General features: G+C 43.5%; 1 protein-coding gene across 2 annotated transcripts in view; it reads right to left on the minus strand.

Moving 5' to 3' along the window:
• The window catches only part of dyrk1a.L (dual specificity tyrosine-(Y)-phosphorylation regulated kinase 1A L homeolog), a 61,496-nt gene extending 43,674 nt beyond the window's left edge, over positions 1–17,822 (minus strand). The window contains exon 1 of one of the 2 annotated variants that reach the window (XM_041581545.1): positions 17,795–17,822. The gene's annotated coding sequence lies outside the window, so the exon portion shown is untranslated. Of the gene's footprint in view, positions 1–16,577; positions 17,724–17,794 lie in introns of those variants that run through there. The other variant, XM_018245895.2, reaches the window with a different exon arrangement.
• Between the last annotated feature and the right edge of the window lie 357 nt (positions 17,823–18,179).

Genomic DNA, 18,179 nt, shown 5'->3' on the forward strand with positions numbered 1-18,179 from the left:
AGTGGCAGTCGCTGGTGAAAATTCGCCCTAAATCATCCTCAGGGACATCGGCAATTTACGAGCAGGCTTAGAGGACAATACGCTAGTGAAAGTTATTGCCACTAGCCCAGTCTTTTCGCCCTGTCGCCAGGCAAATTTTGCCTCAGGCGAACGATTGATTTTACAGAACGTTACCTCTTTCGCCAGAGTTTCCTTCGCCACCTTAGATCTGGCGAATTGATAAGCTGAAGCTACATCCTCCTCAATCCTATGTCAGTGACATCACATCTTATGTCCGTGACATCACAGCTTATGTCATTTACATCACATCCAGTGACATCACATCACATGCCAGAAAGTCATAATAATTTTAAAAACTCTGGCGTTTTTTCATATTTTAAAGTGGGATGGTCTTTAAGAGTTGTAACTGTTACATTTGCATCTATCGAAAGATCGCTATTAAATGGTCGCTTTGACCAATTAAAGCTAGTGAAACTTCGCCAGCATTCGGCTGCTGAGACGCAACTTAGTGAATCAGTGTAGTAGTAATGAATTTGCGCCTGACGAATTGGCGAGAAGGGTGGCGAATCGTTCGCTGGCGAAAATTCGCCCTTTAGTGAATTTGCCCCATATTTTGCACCGAAAACAAGGCATCATATTAAAGTAAGAGACTTGGTTCCTCCACTCAATGTACTTACTGCAGAAATATCTTCGATTAAATATGAGTGTATGTAATTAAAGGGTACGTTCATGTGAATAAATTGTGCTGCCCATAAGCACCCTGTCGACTGCTGTAACTACTGGACATAAGGCTCTTGGTGCCAAATGCATTAGAATGTCCAGTCACGGTAATGGGAATACTTTATTGGCACACACCACCCAAGTGAGCTTGGAATGCCTTCCGAGAAACAAGGAGGACTGACTGGAAGTTCCTGCCGATACATTCATATGCAGCTGCTCCTGATGGTTCTTGTAACTAGTAGTACAAGGCAATATAAATACCTCGAGAGCTTTACATACAGGTAAATGCATGGCATGAGCCTAAAGGAAACACAGTTGTTTGATAAATCCATAAAACTGGTTCTAGAGCAGGTAACGGTTACAGGGGTTCCATCCGAACAAACTCGACGCGTTTCATGCTTCCAAGGATAACAGTCACTGTCTAATGATCCCACCGGCTCTTATAGGAAAAGGAAAGCTACCAAGGCAGTTTATTGCATATAGATTAGCCACAATAGTGCAAGCTAGAATAACATTTTTATTCTTTAGAATGTTTTTCCATACCGGAGTAAACAGCTCTAGACACTGTCTGTTTGTTTAGGATAGCAGCTGCCATATTAGCTTGGTGTGACAGCACTTCCTGCCTGAGTCTCTCTCTGCTCGCTCATAGCTCCGAGCTCAGATTACAGCAGGGAGAGGAGCAAACTGAGCATGCTCAAGCCCTAGCCCAGGAGGTTTAAGCTGAAAACAGGAAGTCTGATAGAGAAGCCCATGTATACACAATAGAAGGAAAGAAATGCGTTTCTTTTCACAGAGGACTTTGCTTTGAGGGTTTACTGGTGTATTTATATAGACCTTTCTGATAAAGTTTACTTTTAGCCTTTCCTTCTCCTTTATATATCGAGGAACTGGCAGTATAGAAAATGAGATTGTACAGCTGATCAGGTTGTTGGTGCATCAGCTGAATGAAGGCAGTGGTGTTGGTGGTGCAGGACATGCTCAGTTGACATGCATGTAATATACTTATACTACCTGTGTTACAATAAAACGATGTCTTGTTTGGAGCTGCTGTTAACATAAGTGTTATACAATGGCAGCTAATTTATTGCTCTCCAGGGTTCAGTATATATTGATTTACAAGTATCTTTATGACAAAGAAGCTGTTTTGTTCTTTGGTGAATTTGTGGTTTGCCATATGGAGCTCTGTTTTATTTTTTATTTATGGATAAGCGCAATATCATGGCAATAGCAGTACTTGGGGGGTTCACTACTAAAGCAAGGAGACCATGGCAATAACACTACTTGGGGGGTTCACTACTAAAGCATGGAGACCATGGCAATAACACTACTTGGGGGGTTCACTACTAAAGCAAGGAGACCATGGCAATAACACTACTTGGGGGGTTCACTACTAAAGCAAGGAGACCATGGCAATAACACTACTTGGGGGGTTCACTAATAAAGCAAGGAGACCATGACACTAACACTATTTGGGGGGGGTTTACTAACAAAGCAAGGAGACCATGGCAATAACACTATTTGGGGGGCTTTACTAAAAAAGCAAGGAGACCATGGCAATAACACTGCTTGGGGGGCTCACTGACAAAGCAAGGAGACCATGACACTAACACTATTTGGGGGGGGTTTACTAACAAAGCAAGGAGACCATGACACTAACACTATTTGGGGGGGGTTTACTAACAAAGCAAGGAGACCATGGCACTAACACTATTTGGGGGGGTTTACTAAAAAAGCAAGGAGACCATGGCAATAACACTACTTGGGGGGCTCACTAACAAAGCAAGGAGACCATGGCACTAACACGGGGGGGGGGGCATTATGGGTGGAAAGTGCAGCAGTTAGCAGATAGTTCTGCAGATCTTTATATTGATGACAGTTCCCCCTCTAGGGACCAGTGCTGCTGTACACTTTGTACTCATAACAAGAAATTTGGGGTTTGGCAAGTAAGGAGAAATCAGCAGCAACAATTGTGTGGCCACATTTGCAACTTCATCTCATGCCACATGACAAGCAGCTGCTTCCAACAACTGTCACATGTAATACAGGTCATGTGTCACATGATGGAATACAGGTAATGTGTCCCATATGACCCATCTCTCTCAATGCAGAGTCCGAGGTCAGGCGAGCATCAAGCAAGGCTGTGTTCTCTCAAAGTAGCCTACACACTAGCTTGTTTATATAAACTATAGTAGTACTTATCTGTTATCTACTGTGTATCCTGTGCTTGAATGGCTGCCCCCATGGCTACACAGCAGCTTGTTTATATAAACTATAGTAGTACTTATCTGTTATCTACTGTGTATCCTGTGCTTGAATGGCTGCCCCCATGGCTACACAGCAGCTTGTTTATATAAACTATAGTAGTACTTATCTGTTATCTACTGTGTATCCTGTGCTTGAATGGCTGCCCCCATGGCTACACAGCAGCTTGTTTATATAAACTATAGTAGTACTTATCTGTTATCTGCGTATCCTGTGCTTGAATGGCTGCCCCCATGGCTACACAGCAGCTTGTTTATATAAACTATAGTAGTACTTATCTGTTATCTACTGTGTATCCTGTGCTTGAATGGCTGCCCCCATGGCTACACAGCAGCTTGTTTATATAAACTATAGTAGTACTTATCTGTTATTTACTGTGTATCCTGTGCTTGAATGGCTGCCCCCATGGCTACACAGCAGCTTGTTTATATAAACTATAGTAGTACTTATCTGTTATCTACTGTGTATCCTGTGCTTGAATGGCTGACCCCATGGCTACACAGCAGCTTGTTTATATAAACTATAGTAGTACTCATCTGTTATCTACTGTGTAGCCTGTGCTTGAATGGCTGCCCCCATGGCTACACAGCAGCTTGTTTATATAAACTATAGTAGTAATTATCTGTTCTCTACTGTGTATCCTGTGCAAGAATGGCTGCCCCCATGGCTACACAGCAGTTTGTTGTTATCCCCAACCTGACACACAACTGGGTTATCCCCAACCTGATACACAACTGGGTTATCCCCCCAACCTGACACACAATTGGGTTATCCCCAACCTGATACCCAACTGGGTTATCCCCCCCAACTTGACACACAACTGGGTTATCCCCCCAACCTGACAAGCAACTGGGTTGTCCCCAACCTGTCACACAACAGGGCTGTCCCCAACCAGAGTCAGCACTGGGGTATCTCTAACTATAGTCAACACTGAGCATGTCCTATTTAAATGGGTTATTCACCTTAAAATTAAACTTTCAGTTTGTAATTTCAGCAATCTGGTTCATATGGTCCAAATTCCCCTAGCAACCATGCATTGATTTGAATAAGAGACTGGAATATGAATAGGAGAGGACTGCGGAACGAGGGTAGGATTTTAAGGTGCGAGTATAGATGCAGGTCACGGGTCTCATCTAAATTCCTTATCTTATTTTATATTGTCTATATTTTAGTCCTTTTAAAATTTTACAAAACTAGTTTCTGCCCAGCCTACGTTTGATGATGTCACTTCTGGTTTGCAGCAAATCACTTCCTGTTTGCCGGTGGTCAGTGGTCGCGGATAAGGCAGTTGCGGGTACGGGTCGGGTAGCGGATCAAAGTGGGTATATTTGCGGGTTGTGTTTCAGGTTTGCGGGTTCGGGTCTTAGAAATTGGTTCCATGCAGGACACACGTGTTGGCTTTATCAGAAACCGTTTCAGCAGTCTACATGGAGCAACCCCACAAAAAACCGGGGAGAACTCAGGACCCCAGTGTTAAATAAGCAACAGCATTAACCACAGAATCCCAGTGCCTTCCAGGGATCAGAACCAGATTCACACAGGACAAAGCAGGATCAATTACCCTTTATCTCTGTCTCAATTACTTCTGCTGTAGTGCCTGTGGCTGATATAACAATGATAGTGCTGGAGAAAGAAAGAGGCTGCTCTGATGTTCTTCTGCTTAGGGAAAAAAACCTTTCTCAAATCTTTCCTAAGCAGAAGAACATCAGAACAGCCTCTTTCTTTCTCCTGACAACTTCCTTGACTACTTGCTGGTCAGACTAGTTGGAAACTGACCAGCAGGTGGCACTATTCTAACAAAATTCATACATATTAAAGGACCAGTAACATCAATTTTTCAACAAAAAAAAAATTTTTTTTTAGTATAGAACGAAAAAAAAACCACAAGGACAAGTTAAACTTATAAATCGCTAAGTCTTTATTAAGAGATAACTTACCAAAATGATGGACTGTTGCCCTGTATGAAGAGGAGCGCAAGCTGAGTTTCAGGAAGTTATTTCTTAATAAAGACTTAACGATTTAAAATGTCTTTAATTCGTTAATACTAACGAATTTTGTTTTTTTTTTTTAAAAATTTATGTTATTGATACTTTAAGAGTTCATGTATCCCCCTTAATATCTTGGAAATAAAGCTAAATAAATAATGTAAATTACAAAAGTGCTTAGAATAACATCCTCATCAATTTTACATTCACTTATTTTAAAAGTTTACTTATCCTTTAAAGGATACATGTACTGTTAAAGGGATACTGTCATGGGAAAACGTGTTTTTCAAAACACATCAGTTAATAGTGCTGCTCCAGCAGAATTCTGCACTGAAATCCATTTCTCAAAAGAGCAAACAGATTTTTTATATTCAATTTTGAAATCAGGGGGCTAGACATATTGTCAGTTTCCCATGTGACTTGTGCCTGCACTTTAGGATGGAACTACTTTCTGGCAGGCTGTTGTTTCTCCTACTCAAACTGAATCAGTCTCAGTGGGACTTGGCTTTTACTATAAAGTGCTGTTCTTATATCTAGCTCGGCAGCTGTTATCTTGTATTGGGGAGCTGCTATCTGGTTACCTTCCCATTGTTCTGTTGTTTGGCTGCTGGGTGGTGGGTGATATCATTCCAACTTGAAGTACAGCAGTAAAGAGTGACTGTAGTTTATCAGAGCACAAGTCACATGACTGGGGGCAGGTGGGAAATGGACAATATGTCTAGCCCCATGTCAGATTTCAAAATTAAATATAACAAAATCGGTTTGCTCTTTTGAAAAATGGATTTCAGTGCAGAATTCTGCTGGATCAGTACTATTAACCAACGTGTTTTGAAAAAAACATGTTTTCCCATGACAGTATACATTTAATAAAGATTTAACAAATGTCTTTGTTTGGTTTTTTTTCTGTTCTATTCTAACAAAACATTGTTTTTAAATTGATGTTACTGGTCCTTTAAGAGTACATGTATCCCCCTTAATATCTTGGAATTAATGCTAAATAATGAATGTGAATTACAAAAGTGCTTAGAACAGCATCCTAATCAATTTTACATTTACTTATTTTAAAGGTTTACTTATCCTTTAGGATGCATGTACTGAATGAATTTTATCGATTTTTTTTAACGATTGAATGAATTTTATCACAACAGCGCCGCCTGCTGGTCATTTTACAACCAATCTGACCACCAAGTAGTCAAGGAAGTTGTCAGGAGAAAGAAAGAGGCTGCTCTTAGGAAAACAATTAGAAACCTTTTTGAAATCAAGGAATTAAAATAAAACAAATAATGAAAGTACACTGCAAAGGTGCTTAGAATAGCATTCTCATCAATTTTTAAGGTTTTCTTATCCTTTAAATGTGGACCCGAGGATGGAGCTCACACAGAAGTGCCCCAGGCTGGTGTAACAGGGGAAGCAGCCCAGGGGTATCAGGTAACCCAGTAGAATGCCACCTTTTATAAAAAAAATTACCGGCTGCTGGGGGGCGGGGCCTCAAAGGGGCAGAATGTGACGTCAAAAGGGGCGGGACATGGCATCAAAAGGGGCGGGCCAAGCCACGGACGCTAGAAGAGGCAAAAGAAAAGGTAAGTTTACAGGGGATTGGGGGGCGGGCCGAGGGGGTCTTTTTAAGGGTATTACAAATTTACCTGCAGTTACCTTGCCGGTAAATTTGTAATACCGGCCCCGGCAGGTATTTTACCGGCTAGGCCTGTAAAATACCGGCCGGGTGGCAACCCTAACTGAGGGGGGTGTCTAACATTTGGTACCTCCCAATGATTCCCCCTTTCCTTCTCCTTTAATGCTGTATGTATATAAAGTAACCTGTTGTAGCAATTATTTCCTCTATAAAACAATGTATGTGTTCAGCTGGCTGCTTGGAAACAGGCGTCTCTACCAGTGATAACATTAGGAATGGATCTTCCCAACAGGAGAAGCTGGTGCTTTAGCTGCACATGAAATGTAACAGAATACACACAAATACAGCACATTGGCAGTGGCCATTCACTGTGCAGAGGAGGGATTTCATGTTCTCCCCCCCCCGTGCCTTGGTTTCTTCCCACTCACCCAAAACTGCACCTCGGGAGTGTCAATGTGATACGGACCTTTGCTCTCACACCAGCACATTGCCGGATCCTTCATTAGCACCTCATACGCACTTAATTAGGAAACATTGGTGAGCATATTCACTTCCACTCTTGTTTCTATAAGAATTAAAGGGGACGGTTCACTTTTCGAGGCACATTTATCAAAGGTCGAATTTCGAATTCACGTGAAATTTATTTTTAACTCTAATAAATTCGAATATACTCTAAATTTGGTTGGGAGGTTATTTAATAAAACAAACCAAATATCACCAACCTAAAAACTCCAATCGAATTTGAATCTAATTCGACTAAACACGAATCGAGTTTTCTCCTCGGAAAAAAAAAAACTCGAATGTCAGGAAGGCTAGCAACAGCTTCAAATTGGTCCCTGGACCTCTCCCATTGACATGAGCGGGTTTTAGGCGGCGAATAGTCGAATTCGAATTTTTAAAGGGGCAAGGTTTGATAAATCTCATAATTCTAATTAAAATTCGAATCAAGTTTGGATTATTCATAATTCAAATTTGAGAGTTTTGACCATAAAAAATTTTAATTTTCAATTCGACCCTAATAAATCTGCCCCCTTAATTATGTTACAGAATGGCCTACGCTAAGCAACTTTTGCATTGATCTTCATTTGTTTTGTTTTTTTAATTATTTGCCTTCTTCTTCTGACTCTTTCCAGCTATCAAATGGGGGTCACTGACCCCATCTAAAAACAAATGCTCTGTAAGGCTACAAATGTATTGTTATTGCTACTTTTTATTACTCATCTTTCTATTCAGGTCCTCTCCTGTTAATAAACCTGTCTCTCATTGAAACCAATGCATGGTTGCTAGATTAATTTGGACCTTAGCAACCAGATGAAAAGGGGACAATACCTTTATACAGAGCAGGTTACGGTGAGGCACTAATGCGATGCTGGAGCTCCTTCAGGGGTCAACTTGTTTTTTTTTTTGCGCATGCCCAATAAGAAGAAAGAGGTAAAGGAAGCCTTTACTAACATGGCGCCTGCCTGACTACATAAGCGATGCGAACAAGGACATGGATTCTACGAGATTTGACTGGCCTACGTGCGTTTATACCATAGCGTTTCAGGAGGTCTTGGGGAGTACAATACAAGGAGAAAGGCATTGATTTTTGCCTTTCCTTCTCCTTTAACCTGTGAGCAGAGTTGGGGAGCAAAACATAGCATGAAAAAGACTATAGGGATGTCAAATACGTGCTGTGATTGGCTAATTGGTAGCCTCTATGAGGACTGGCAGACTACAGGAGACTCTGTTTGGCAATACCTCTGGTTTTTATACAACTAAAACTTGCCTCCAAGCCTGGAATTCAAAAATAATCACCTGCTTTGAGGCCACTGCGAGCAACATCCAAGGGATTAGTGAGAAACATGTTGTTCCTGAGTCACTGGTTCAGTATCACTGCTCTACATAATACTAAAAGTTAAGGTGAACAACCCCTTTAAAGGTCATGTAAAGACAAAAAAATAAAATCCCATTTTTACTTTCTTTAACAAAAAGAAACCTATCTCTGATAAACTTTAATTAAAAAAAGTATACCGTTTTTATAAGAAACCTGACTGTATGCAGTGCAATTCTCCCTTCATGTACTGCTGTGGATAGGAATTGTCAGACGGTCCCTAACTGCTCTGCAGGGAAACAATCATACTTATGAACAGCAGGGGGAGCCCCCGGCTTACTTCCCAGCCATGCAGAACTCAAGCAGCTTTGTTTGTTTCCCTGTAGAGCAGTCGGCGACTGTGTACAGATTTTTATCAAATTTTATTTTTGCCTTTACATCCCCTTTATTGTTTCCAACTCCAGCTGCAGGGACAAAGATCATGGAGCCAGATTTAAACAGATATACTGGGATTCTATTTGGAGGATTATTTTGCTGCAACAACTGGCTCTGCAGAGATGGAGAAAGTTTGTATTAAACAATACAAAGACTATAAAATCCACATTAGATTACATGACAACACAGGACCCAGTGCAGTCTGTATATTCTGATTATGAATCAGTCTTGATGTATCGGCTTCTGGCAGATATTATTTGACTTGTGCTGTTTTGATAATTTATTACGGTCCCTAAGCAGCCCAGATCACACTGAGCATGTGCACAGTCTTGGTCTTGCAAAGATGTTTAACAAAGTTGTGACCCCCTGTGGCCAACTTTGAAAGCATTAATCATTTGTTTGATTAGGCTTGTGGTGCAGTAAGTTCATGTTTATGTTTAGTATACAAAATACAGCTTTTCAAGCTTTATTCTATTTTAGCCTTTACTTCCCCTTTAAAGGAGGCTATGTGCATTAGCTGTAGAATAAGGTTAAATGTATGGATGGTCACATGGCAACAGAGAGTCAGCTCTAAGGAACAGGCCCTTTAACATTTGTATATTGGATAAGTACAAAGCCCTCTACTGCACAATATGAGGCCACTTTATAAATACATGGTATAAAGCGATGACAATACAATTCCACTTGCAGTGCAGATAGAAATAAAGGCTTCTACATACCACTAACCTAGTCATAAAGTGCCCTAATATAGATGTTTACTCATTATGATTCTGAATCATAATCCATTTCTCTCCACTTTATACCCCACACTCAATACACAAGATTCTTTATTTAGCAACCTGTAAACAAATAAGCTGCCCATACACAAACATCAGTCCCCTTAGCCAGGTCCCCAAACAAGGGCAACTTTGCTGATTTAGTATTTATACCAATTCAGCACTATATATTGTAGGTAACTTATACCAACTATCAGACCAGATCAATATGTGAACAGGTCCAATTCAGGTTATGATAAGGGCAATCATTGTGACCCTATAAATGGGACAATCACATGCTATATACAGGCTGAATATGTACAGCAGCACTAGTGATTGGCTGCTTGTGATTCAGTCTGCAGCAGCCAATCACTGGGAAGCACGGCAGCCAGAATCTTGTCAGCCCAACTCCCATAGTGTATAGTCCCGGCCACAAACTTGTCTCTGCATCTGTCTAGCTGCCTCCTCTTGTGACAGAAATATATATATATATATGTATATATGTATATATATATATATATATATATATATATATATATATATATATATACGTATATATATATATATATATTTATTGTCATCTCTTCTGCACACATAATGAGACAAAATTGTAATGTCCCTGTCCCGCCCAGACCACATACACATGCTGCCAAACAAACACATAGGGACATATTTATCAAGGGTTGAATTTCGAATCGAAAAAAACTTCGAAATTCGAATTAAAAATGACCAAGCAAAATTTATATAAGAAAAAAGTTGTTGTTTTTTTTTCCGGTGAATAGTCCGTATTCTTTCAAATTCGAATAGTACGAATCAAAACCAAAAAGACGAATTCAAAAAAAAAACTTAGACTTTTCAAAGTCCACCAATTGACTCCAAATAGGTTTTAGGAGGTCCCCCATAGGTTAAAACAGCCATTCGGCAGGTTTTAGATGGTCTGATAAATTTTGATATCCAAATTCACATTTTTTTCAATTTGAAATCAAATTTGGACTACTCCATAGTTGAAGTACACAAAAAATAGCTTGAAATATAATTCGAAAATCGCCTTTTGATAAATCTGCCCCCCCCAAAAAAATTCAAAACGTGACATTTATTTACACACACACACACACACACACACACACACACACACACACACACACACACACCACACACACACACACACACACACACACACCACACACACACACACACACACACACACACACACACACACACACACACACCTGCAAATAAGAAAATATTTGGAAATGAGAGTACCTGTATAACCTTTAAATCACCTTTACATTAACTTTTAGTATGTTAAAGTGTGGCTAATTCTAAGCAACTTTTCAATTGGTCATTATTATTTTATATATATATATAATATATATATATATATATATATAATATATTATATATATATATATATATCTATATATATATATATATATATATATATATATATATATATATATCTTCCAAATGAGTATCCGCACTCCAAAATCAATCTTGAATCAAGCTGGGGTGCACGGTAAGTCTTGTATACACCATATGAAATATTGGTATATATATACATATTTTTTTTTAATGATTTCCTTTTTACTTCTGCCCTTTCCAGCTTTCAAATGGGGGTCCGTGACCCTATCTAAACAACAAATGCTCTGTAAAGCTACACATTGAGGGAGTTATTTATTAAACTCTGAATGCCAAAAGCTCAAAGAAAAAATCGTGTTTTTTTAACATAAAATCTGAATTTTTAGTGGCAAAACAATAAACCACAAGTATTTTGTGATTTATTATACCTCGAGGATTAAAAAAAAGTCTAAATCCAAAAATCCACATTTCAGAACTGCCGAGGTTGTATATAAGTCAATGGGTAAAGTCCCAGGTTTTTTCCCCGCACAGGAAATTTTCGAGAAAATGTATTGATAAATAAGGGGAAAAATCCTGTGCGGATTTGGATGGAGTCATTTTCAGAAAATAATGAGATAAATTCGGAGATTGATAAATGGGCCTCTTAATGTTCTTATTACTCATCTTTCTATTCAGGCCTCTCCTATTCATATTCCAGTCTCTTATTCAAATCAATGCATGGTTGCTAGGGTAACGTGGACTCTAGCAACCAGACTGCTGAAACTGCAAACTGGAGAGCTGCTGAATAAAAAGCTAAATAACTCGAAAACCACAAATAATAAAAAATGAAAACCAATTGCAAATTGTCTTAGAATATAACTCTTTATATCATACTAAAAGTTAACTCAAAGGTGAACAAGCCAGTGATAGTGGCTAGTGGACTACAGGCAGTATTATTGCAGCGCCTGAAAGGGTTGTGGCAATAAAAGGCCACTGTATGGCACGAGCCAAGGACTGTGAGAACATAAAGACATGTAAAACAGAACTTTCATTTAGCAGAGGTAGAAAAGCTAAAATAAACACACACAGAGGGTGTCCCTGGGACACGGGAGAGAGAGAGCGGGTAAATGGCTTGAACTGTAACACTTTGTATCTTCCATTTAATATTCCCCATCCTATAAATGTTACCTTTCAGCCTCCACATCACAGTCTCAGGCTACTAATGTATCCGACATGGATTGTCTAAAAAGTTTCCCAATAAAAAGCGGCATGGGGATAACTATGTATAGTGCTGCTCTATAGAACAAGTCACACAGATTGTTGTTGCAGCTTGCATCAAATACTGTCAGAAAACTCACAACACAAGTGACCTGTATGTATGTATGTATGTATGTATGTATGTATGTATGCAGCATCATCCTGTCTCCTAAACAAGGGGTGCCAACTAATAAGGGATACAAGAGTGGCCATTTACATCAGGTGTTACACCAGCCTTGCCCTGCATGCATTTCAGGGGATGCAGATAATATTTTCCCATCTAATCTACTCGTCCTGCACCTCAACTTCATCACCCTGACACCCAGTGGGGAAAGAGTCAGCCCAGTAACAATGAAACCCTTGGAATAGTTTATAGAGGCAACCAGAACTGAGAAGGTTCTGAAGAACTGATACTGCTGCTCCTGGGGCCGTCTAACCGACTTGCACCCTGTCCTACATCCAGGACTTCTCCATCACCAGTCCCACTATAGGTGTTGCACAGCTCTCTAACACAATCAGTGTTGCAAGTCTGCTCACAGGAGAGAGCCCAGGGATGGCAGACTTGTGGCCTGGCAGCTGTTTGGATATAAGGATGCAGGAATGGAAGCCAAAAGCTGCAATGGAATGTGTTGCAACTGTTTCCGTCTGGCCTTCACTTGTCACTTGCACACACAGAACCCAATGCCTAGACACACGTATAACACAATCACAAATCATGAACACACACATAACTCAATGCCTGGGCACACACATACATAACCCAACTGACGGACACACACACATAACCCAACTGACGGACACACACACTAACCCAACTGACGGACACACACATATAACCCAACTGATGGACACACACACATAAACCAACTGACGGACACATAACCCAACTGACGGACACATAACCCAACTGACGGACACACACACATAACCAATGAACGGGACACACACACGACACACACACATAAGATGACCACACACTGACGGACACACACACATAACCCAACTGACGGACACACACACATAACCCAACTGACGGACACACACACATAACCCAACTGACGGACACACACACATAACCCAACTGACGGACACACACACATAACCCAACTGACGGACACACACACATAACCCAACTGACGGACACACACACATAACCCAACTGATGGACACACACACATAACCCAACTGATGGACACACACACATAACCCAACTGACGGACACACACACATAACCCAACTGATGGACACACACACATAACCCAACTGACGGACACATACCCCAACTGATGGACACACACATAACACAATGCCTGACCATGTTTAGAGATGAGGCACACAGTATGCCCTGACGTTTGATACAGAGTCACAATCATTGCTTTATGAGTCAGCTCCTTCACTTACTCATCCCTAACAACCAATTAGAATGACATCAAGCATCTTAGTGACATTATTGATGGCAGCCCAGCAGTTTAGAGCATCACGGAGCAAATCCACCACAGATTGTTTGTCCCTATCACTTATAGAAGCTGCTAGCACAATGCCCTGGGCACCATTCCAATGGTCCGTATAAACAACCCCCTGCCCACATATCCCATAAAGGATCCTGCTTTATTAATGTATGGGCAACACTGACTCTTACATCCAGACCCAACATTCCCAATAGAGAAGGGGAGGTAGAAAATACATTGAACAGTTAAGTGACAAGTGAAACACATTCCATTGCAGCTGCTGTAACTCATGTAATGCAAACGATTGGCTCCTATGAGTGGCCCCCCTGTACCCCCATGTTGGAGACATACAGGCCAATGAGAAGGCTCTGCTATATTATGGCAGGTGCCTGGGAATTTGCATTTAAAGAGGCAGAGCCAGATTTATCAACAACCCCAGCAGAGCAGTGTCAGGCCAGTTGTGTGGGTAATCCTGCCTTGTGCAATTCTGTAACTCCTCCCTGATCTCCAGATGTTGTTGAACTACAGCTTCCAGGCCGTAAGAGAAAGAAGGGATAGTGCCAGAGCTGTGCATCATGGGTGTTGTAGTTGAGTGGGACAAACACCTAGTAACATGGCTCCATAACGTCAACATTCCTGGAGGGGTCCTGGATTCTTCACCCTCCGGCTCTTGTTTACACTACAACTCCCAGCCCCCCCCAACTAAACTGCTGTCAACAGCTCCTGTAGGTGTGCAGAATACCTGGAAGCCCTGTAGCTGTACCTGATGGGAGTTGAAATTTAAACACAAATCCACAATAAACATCCCTGTCCCACTTAGAGGCAGCGCAGTTCCAACAACACCTAGAGGGGTTCCCCCAACGCTAACAGGGCAACCATGATCCACAAGGCTGTCCAATCCAGGGGTCTCATTCAACAAAAACTCCCAGCAGAAGCTTTAAAGCTGTACGTAAAGGGAGTTGAAGTTTACAGCATTGCCCAGGAATACAAGACCCACCATGCCAACACTTCCATTCAATGAGGTTTCCCACAACATCCGGAGGGTTGTATCCCGGACCCCCGGGGGTGCCAAATCAGGGTCTTGTTCCAACTACAACTCCCAGCAGGGTCTCTGCATCTCTGTTATTTGAGCAAATGGCAGGGGGTCCCGGCAGCTGTACCTGACGGGAGTTGTAGTTGACAATCTAGCAAGTGCAAGGCACCTAACACCTCTGTTCCGTTTAAAGAAACGGTGTCATTCCACTAACATCTGGAAGGGTTCCCCCAACCCTAGATCCATAAGGCAGTCCAATCCAACGCCTCCCGGGTCCCATTCAATCTGCAACTCCTAGTAGCCCGTCCACTACTCCAAAAGGCAACAAGAACACGATGGAAGCCCCACGGCTGTGGCTCATGGGAGTTGAAGTTGAAACACAAATCCACAATAAACATCCCTGTTCCACTTACAGGCAGCGCAGTTCTAACAACACCTACAGGGGTTCCCCCAACGCTAACAGGGCATCCATGATCCACAAGGCTGTCCAATCCAGGGGTCTCATTCAACTACAACTCCCAGCAGAAGCCTCAATGCTGTACTTAAAGGGAAGTTTACAGCAGTGCCCGGGAATACAAGACCCATAATGCCAACACTTCCATTCATCGAGGTTTCCCACAACATTCAGAGGGTTACATACTGGACCCCCAGGGCTGCCCTATCAGGGTCTTGTTCCAACTACAACTCCCAGCAGGCTCTCTGCATCTCTGTTATTTGTGCAAATGGCAGGGGATCCCGGCAGCTGTACCTGATGGGAGTTGTAGTTGACAATCGAGCAAGTGCAAGTCACCAAACACCTCCGTTCCTTTTAAAGAAACTGTGTCATTCCGCCAACACCTGGAGGGTTCCCCCAACCCCAGATCTACAAGGCAGACTAATCCAGCGGCCTCCCGGGTCCCATTCAAACTGCAACTCCCAGTAACATGTCCACAGCTCCAAAAGGCAACAACAACACAATGAATGCCCCACAGCTGTGGCTCATGGGAGTTGAAGTTGAAACAAAAATACACAATAAACATCCCTATTCCACTTACAGGCAGCGCAGTTCTAACAACACCTAGAGGGGTTCCCCCAACGCTAACAGGGCATCCATGATCCACAAGGCTGTCCAATCCAGGGGTCTCGTTCAACTACAACTCCCAGCAGAAGCCTCAAAGCTGTTGATGTATACAGCAGTGCCCAGGAATACAAGACCCACCATGTCAACACTTCCATTCAGCGAGGGTTGTATCCCGGACCCCCAGGGCTGCCCTATCAGGGTCTTGTTCCAACTACAACTCCCAGCAGGCTCTCTGCATCTCTGTTATTTGTGCAAATGGCAGGGGATCCCGGCAGCTGTACCTGATGGGAGTTGTAGTTGACAATCGAGCAAGTGCAAGTCACCAAACACCTCCGTTCCTTTTAAAGAAATGGTGCCATTCCACCAACACCTGGAGGGGTTCCCCCAACCCCAGATCTACAAGGCAGACTAATCCAGCGGCCTCCCGGGTCTCATTCAAACTGCAACTCCCAGTAGCCTGTCCGCAACTCCCAGTAGCCTGTCCACTGCTCCAAAAGGCAACAAGAACACGGTGGAAGCCCCACAGCTGAGGCTCATGGGAGTTGAAGTTGACAAGAGACTGGAGTTTGACAAGTGCCCCAGTGGCAACACGTCCAGTCCATTTAAAGAGACAGTGCAGCTTCCAACAACAGCTGGAGGGATTGATTGATCCACAAGGCTGGCCATCCAGGTCTTGTTCGAACTACAACTCCCAGCAGCCTCTTGGCATCACCCATAGGGAGAGAGAAGTCGTAGTTGTGCCTGATGGAAGTTGTAGTTGTGCCAAGAGCAGAGAGTGTGTGACAGTGTTGCAGGTCTGACAGCTGCCTCTCCCCTCCCCTTTGCCAAAACCTCTTACCTGTCTCTTGTCCCCTCTTCTAGGCCAATCCCATGGGAGCCCCCCGGTCACACAGAGCGCGGCCCACGGGAGGTCACAGATCCCGCTCCATAAAGCGCAGAGAGAGAGAGAAATCAGAGAGCCCTGGGGGGAGTCCTGGTCCCCAGCACTGGCAGCAGCATCTCCCTCCTCCTTCCTCCCCTGCCTCCTCCTTGTGGTACTGCTGCTGCTGATTCTCGGCGCTGTGCGGGCTCGGCCACTGGATCCAGTTAGGGGGGAGGCGGTGGCGGTTCCTCGGTTCCCGGCCGTGCAGGATGCTGGAAGGGGGAGGAGCGACTCGGCACAAAATGGCGCGCGTTCCCTCAGCTGCGCAGCCTGGAGGGGAGGGGGTGTCACACCGGCCTGAGAGGGGGGGTACGGAGCAGACACTTCCTCACAGCATTACCCACCGGAACCTCGCCAGCAACTGAGGGGGGCACAGCAGCTTGTGAGGGGGGGAAACCCTCGCGAGAATGCGCACTGAGATGCCCGGGCACCGCCCCCTCCCCCAAACATTTAAAAAATGTATTTATTTTTTCTTCAAAAAATGGGGTCTCTTTTTCCACTTTTAGTACTAATACAGACGCAGGAAGAAAAATAAGTATTTGCAAGAAAAAAAAATAGGAATAATAAAATGGCGGCGGGACGAGCGCGTTGCCACGGCAACTGTCAATCAACGTAGCGCGAAAGAGCGCGCCCTTCCCCCGGATACGCGCTGACGTTGTTCCATAGCGAGGAGGGACTCTTGCCAGCAGGCGGCCGTGACGGCTGTACGTCACGTGTTGAGCGAGAAGTTAGAAGGGGGGGGGGAGAAACGGCGGAGGTGGGAGACGTGAAACGAATAATCACACGAGGGTTATTAAATCGTGTGTTTATCGCGGGCGGCACATTTTACTGTAACGTGCGACTTTGTGGCGCAGCGACAGGAGGGGCTCCGGCTTGTTGTAGCAGCACGCGGGGAAATACGGTCCTGTAGGAGCCGCACTGTTCCTAATGCGTTTAAACAACATTTCCCATGAGCCTTAGCGGGGGATGAGCTGGCGGGAGAAGCCACAGGTGGTACATTACACGCGGCCTCAGCTGCTTCCCTTTAATTCTGACACTCTGGCTCAATATGAACCTGTACAGCCTCCCCCATGTCTCCCCATATATATATATTTATATAAAAAGAATACACAGTATCCATACACCAGCCTTACCTGCCCCTCCATCTGCCACTCGGCTCCCCAACAGCGCAGTGTCTTCCCCTGTCTGACAGATGCCTCACCCCTCACCCACTGTCTCACCCACACTCTCCCTCCTCCTGCACCCACACTCTCTTCATCCCTCCTTCACCCCACACTCTCCCTCCTCAACTCTCCTGCACCCACACTCTCTCCCTTCATCCCTCCTGCACCCAAACTCTCTCCCTCCTCACACCTGCACCCACACTCTCTCCCTCCTCACACCTGCACCCACACTCTCTCCCTTCATCCCTCCTGCACCCAAACTCTCTCCCTTCATCCCTCCTGCACCCACACTCTCTCCCTTCTCACACCTGCACCCACACTCTCTCCCTTCATCCCTCCTGCACCCACACACTCC

The sequence above is a fragment of the Xenopus laevis genome, chromosome 2L, assembly GCF_017654675.1.
Source record: "Xenopus laevis strain J_2021 chromosome 2L, Xenopus_laevis_v10.1, whole genome shotgun sequence".
Lineage (NCBI taxonomy): Eukaryota > Metazoa > Chordata > Amphibia > Anura > Pipidae > Xenopus > Xenopus laevis.